Source organism: Amblyraja radiata, chromosome 5, assembly GCF_010909765.2.
Source record: "Amblyraja radiata isolate CabotCenter1 chromosome 5, sAmbRad1.1.pri, whole genome shotgun sequence".
Classification (NCBI taxonomy): Eukaryota; Metazoa; Chordata; class Chondrichthyes; order Rajiformes; family Rajidae; genus Amblyraja; species Amblyraja radiata.
The window spans coordinates 34853270-34859269 of NC_045960.1; positions in this window are offsets into that span (position 1 = coordinate 34853270).

Here is a 6000-nt window from a genome sequence, read left to right on the forward strand (position 1 = left end):
GAAGAACCTCTTTACTCCTATACTGAAATCCTCTTGTTATGAAAGCCAACATTCCATTAGCTTTCTTCACTGCCTGCTGTACCTGTAAGCCAACTTTCAGTGACCGGTGTACAAGGACGCCCAGGTCTCGCTGCACCTCCCCCTTACCTAACCCAACCCCATTGAGATAATAATCTGCCCCCTTGTTTTTGCTGCCAAAGTGGATAACCTCACGTTTATCTATATTATACTGCATCTGCCACGCATCCGCCCACTCACTCAACCTGTCCAGGTCACCCTGCAACCTCCTAACATCCTCTTCACAGTTCACCCTGCCACCCAGCTTTGTGTCATCCGCAAACTTGCTAGTGTTGCTCCAAATTCCCTCTTCCAAATCATTAATATATATGGTAAACAGTTGCGGCCCCAACACCGAGCCTTGCGGCACTCCACTCACCACTGCCTGCCATTCTGAAAAGGACCCGTTCACTCCTACTCTTTGCTTCCGGTCTGCCAACCAATTTTCTATCCATGTCAACACCCTACCCCTAATACAATGTGCTCTAATTTTAGTCACCAGTCTCTCGTGCGGGACCTTATCAAATGCTTTCTGAAAGTCTGGCACCCCTTCATCCATTTTACTTGTCACATCCTCAGAAAATTCCAGAAGATTAGTCAAGCATGATTTCCCTTCCATACATCCATTTGACTAATCCTTTTACTATCCAAATGCCCCATTATTACCTCTTTAATAATTGACTCCAGCATCTTTCCCACCACCGGTCAGGCTAACTGCTCTGTAATTCCCCGTTTTCTTTCTCGCTTCTTTCTTGAAAAGTGGGATAACATTAGCTATCCTCCATCCACAGGAACTGATCCTGAGTCTATTGAACATTGGTAAATGATCACCAATGCGTCCACTATTTCTAGAGCCACCTCCCTGAGGACTCTGGGATGCAGACCATAAGGGCCAGGGGATTTATCATCCTTCAGTCCCATTAGCCTACCCAATACTATTTCTAGCCTAATGAAAATTTATTTCAGTTCCTCTAGCCCTTAGATCCTCTGTCCTCCAGTACATCTGGGAGATTGTTTGTGTCTTCCTTAGTGAAGACAGATCCAAAGTACCTATTCAACTCTTCTGCCATTTCCTTGGTCCCCATAATAATTTCACCCAGTGTATGCCTTCAAGGAACCCACATTTGACTTTGCTACTCTTTTTCCCTTAACATATCTAAAGAAGCTTTTACTGTCCTTCTTTATATTCCTGGCCAGCTTCCCTTCGTACTTCATCTTTTCAGCCCGTATTGCCCGTTTTGTTTCCTTCTGTTGTTATATGAAAGTTTCCCTATCCTCCGGTTTCTGGCTATTTTTTGCTGTGTTATACATCTTTTCTTTTAGTTTTATTCTATCCCTAACTTCTCTTGTCAGCTACAGTTGCCTCCTACTCCCCTTAGAATATTTCTTCCTTTTTGGAATGAAATGATCCTGCGTCTTCCGGATTATGCCCAGAAATTCCTGCCATTGCTGTTCCACCGTCATTCCTGCTAGGATCCCCTTTCCAATCTACCTTGGCCAGTTCCCATCTCATGCATTCATAGTCCCCTTTGTTCAACTGTTCAACAATTTTTCATGTTGGTTGTTCGAAACCTTGGCCTCAATTAGCTACTTCTTACCTTACTTAGTGACCCATGGCCACTCAAATTGTAGAAGCACCATTTGAGATGATATTGGGATGATATTGAAGCCTAGGTTAATGGGAGAAGATCACCTCACAATCTATATGCTCTCCCATCGGCAAGGCCACCAGCAGAATCAAGGACAAGTCTCACCCTCTTCCCCTCTCTCCCAGGCCACAAAAAACAGATGGAGCATATCTACTTGGCAGAATTAGCAATGATTTTTTTTTCCTAAACTCATTATCTACTCTAAAAAAATGTGCGAAGTTATTTATCTTTGCAATCTGATAACTAGGAATAGCGTCATAGAATCATACAGCACAGAAACAGGCCCTTCCACCCAACTTGCCCATACTGACCAAAACTCCCCATCCACACTAATTCCACCTGCCCGCATTTGGTTCATACCCCTCTAAACCCTTCCTATCCCTGTAGCTGTCCAAAAGTCTTTAATTTTTATTATAGTACATATGCTTAATGTTGTTTTAGCACCTAATATTCTATAAAATGCTAAAATATATATTTTTAATGTAGGAACATTCATTTTCTATATTTGATTTTAAACTTTCCCTCATTTTAAAGAACCAAAAGACTGCTGACCAAAGCAATATCAGCTAATATTTTCTAAATATTTTTCTAATTCTCCACATGAGGGTGACATTCCTTCATGTGGAAAAAAAATATCTCTCTGGCTGAGGTGCATGGAAATCTAGTGTACAGTCTGCTGGATAGCAGAACTATTCCCTGGGAATGAGAAGGACGAGCTACCAAACTAGACCGACATACACAATGGCACAGAGGCCTGCAGGGTGTCAAGAGTTACAGTTTGAAGAAGATCTGCAGAGATGTGTGAAGTCTGATTCAGAACAGGGCAAATTATATTAGTTCACCTGCAGACTGCAGTTCGGCATGTGTATGGTGGTATTTATATACCAACATCTATTTTTCCTCATCTTTGAAACAAAAAGGTTGGGTGTTTATTAGACAAATAGAGAAATTAGATTAGATTCAGTTCAGATTCGTCTAATGTCGTGTACAGGAAGATTCATTTAAATTTCTTGCTCGCTCGTAGGTCACAGAATAAACAGTATTCACATAATAATGATAATACAACAATAAACACGACAAATTCAAAGCACCAGAATGTTGCAAGATTTTAGTGCAATCTGAAGGAGTGTAAAAAAATATACCAAAGTGCAAAAATAGAATAAACAAATGACAAAGAATATGTTGCAGCTCTCAGAGAAGGGTTTTGAAAGAGGTGATTTGTTCAGCAGTCTAATCGCAGTAGAGAAGAAACTATTCTCAGTCTGGACATCTGAGCTTTCAAGCTCCTGCATCTGGCCCGGGCGGCAGGCATCCTTGACGAAACTTCCACACTTCCTGATGGAACGCACCATGAAGATGGAAGGACGTGAGAAGTCCGTGTACAACCATGCTGTGTTCACCACTGTCTGCAGCTTCAGGCAGTCAAGAACAAAGCATTGCCTTTTCCTGATGGGTGAGATGCATCCCATCAGAATACTTGCTATAGTGCCTCTGTAGAATTTCGAGATTCTTGATCGATACATCAAATATTCTCAGAGGCGTAAGATGATATGCTGCTACGGTTTCTTGATCACAGCATCAGTGTAAAGGGATTAGGTTAGGTTACGGTTGATTTGGATGCCGAGGAACTGTCAACCATCTCTATCGCAGCCCCATTGATGAGGACAGGGTGTATACAGTCTCTTGCTTCCTTAGGTCAACAATCATCTTATGACTTGCTGATGTTAAGGGCAAGGTTGTTGTCCTGATGCCATTACACAAGATTCTCAATCTCTTTCCTGTACTTCATCTCATTGTTGTTGTTGGTCCAGCTGACAACAGCGGTATCATTGGTGAACTTAAGAGATCAGTTAGCATTGCATTTGACCACATAGCCATGGATGTACATGCAGTAGACCAATGTAATGAGTAGACATCCTTGAGCAGCATTAATGTTGAGAGTCAGGCTGTAGTAAATGTTACAACCAGTGATGGAAATGGGGGGGGGTATGCAGGGGGACGGCGTTCCCCTAGTTTTCAGTTTCCAGTTTCCATCCTGTGCGTGAATTCGCAGCTTTATCCTGTGCTACTTAATCCAAGGGCGAGTGAACGAGCGGACAGTCGAACGAAAGCAACGATCATAGAGCAGAATAGATGACATTTCGGGCTGGGACCCTTCTTCAGACTGTCAGGGGAAAGAGGAGCAAGAGATATAGACGGTATTCCCCCCCCTCACCCCCTTCCTTCCCAACCTCAGCCTCACGGACCCCTAGTTCCTAATACCCATTTCCATCACTGGTTACAACCAATTCTAAGCAACTAAGGTCTGCAGTCAGGAAGTCCAGAAGCCAGTTGCAGATGGATGGTCTAAAACAAAAGGTCCAGAGGTTTAGGGTTCAGCTTTTAAAGTGTGATGATATTGAAGGCTGATGTGTGGTCAGTGAATAGCATCCTGACATAAGTGTCTTATCTCAACGTGATCCAGAGGCAAACATAATGCAAGGGAGATGTGGTCCTCCATTTTTCTTGTGTGCAATTTGCTGGAGATCGAGATTTTCCAAAAGACTGGTGTATATGTGGGTGATTACCAGTCTTTCAAAGCACTTCATTATGGTCAATGTGGATATATTGGACAGTAATTATTAAAACGTCTCGTTATTTTTCTTGCAGAGTATGGACAGATTAAGAAGTGAGAAGAGAGGCAGTGGTTAAGGTTGCTGTGCCTGTGTGCCTACACGCACTTGTTTGTGTGTATGTTTGCTGAAGCAGATGGGCACAGAAGTCTGTTATGGGCCTATCCCACTTAGGCGATTTTTTAGGAGACTACAGGCAACTGCCAAAAAATATTCTGCGCCACTGGCGACAATTTGGGCTGTCGTAGGTTGTCGTAGGTTGTCGCCGGGTTAACGTAGGCTGTCGCTAGGTGACGTAGGTTGTCGCCGGTGCTGACCTCAGTGAATTCCATTGTCCTAGTCCCTGACAGTCGCCTAAAAAATCGCCAAGGTTGGACAGGCCCATTAAAGTGAAAGTCGTTGGTGAAGACTGTGGCCAGTTGATTGGTGCACGATTTCAAAACTCGTTGAGAGTTTCCATTCGATCTGGCTGCTCCCCGAGAGTTAAAGAGTTGACTTCTGCTATCAAGAGCCTGTGGGCAATGGGGGGGCATACTTGCATGGAACTTTGTTTGCCGTGTCAACGTAAGCGTAAAAGGCATTGAGCTCATCTGGAAGAGATACGCCATTGCTAAAGAATGCCCCCCTGATTTTGGCTAACATTCACACCCTAACATGGTCACCTAGCATCTGCTTGGGTGAATTGAGCTTTTTATGGCGGCACCTGGTGGTAGTCCACCGGCAGAGCGAACCCTCGGCTCTGGAGGGAGGAGTTAGGTGTCTCGGTGTGGGAGGCGCAGGTCACGGGGTTGACCCTTAGGGGTATTTAAGGTCAGGCAACGCCTATGCCCATTTGAGGAGTAAGGAGCTGTAGCTTACCGATTAAAACATGTCTCAAGCACACAACTTGTGTCCGCTTAGTTTTTGGCAGGACTCCTGCGAGTTCCCGCTATAATTTAATGTGGAATCCTCTTTGGCATCTTTCGGAGCTTTGCAGAGATTGTACGTGGCCTTCTTTACAGTGTGGGAAAATCCTTCTTGAGGCCTTGGATCTGAACTTGAACAGAGAATGAATCTCCATGTTCATCTGAAGTTTCCAGTTAGGATAGATCCGAATTGAACTTGTCAGAATGCAGTTATCAATGGATTACTTGATGACGACTGAGATACACTAATTCAGGCTGAATGAAGTGGTCTAGAGCATCTTGAGCATTCCAAGACAGTATTGAAGTAAACCTTCAACTCCCACATACCACCGCTGTACCAGTTTTTTGTTGGTGTCTCACACTAATCTCTGTCTGTAGGTGAGTAAGAGCAATACGGACAGATGATCAGGTGGGACAAAATGAGGGAAATAAGGTATCAAAAAAGGAGATAATTAGCAGGGAGAGGAAATCATGGCCAATTGCAGGTATATAACAAATATTGTTGAGGAACGTGATTCCTCTCAATATTTTCAAATTTTACAATGAAAAGTAATGTTTTGCTGCCCTTTTCAAAACTAGTTGAATATTATTGGTGTAACCAATGTTGTGATGAAAAGAAACACAACAGCTACATTGCACACAGTGAGATGTTACCAAAAGCTATGAGATAATTGTGCAGATAATATGTTGTGTTGATAATATTTGAGTTATGTATTGTTCAGGACAGTGGATTAATTCCCTGGGAATGCACTAAAATAACTGTGTGCCACATCCATT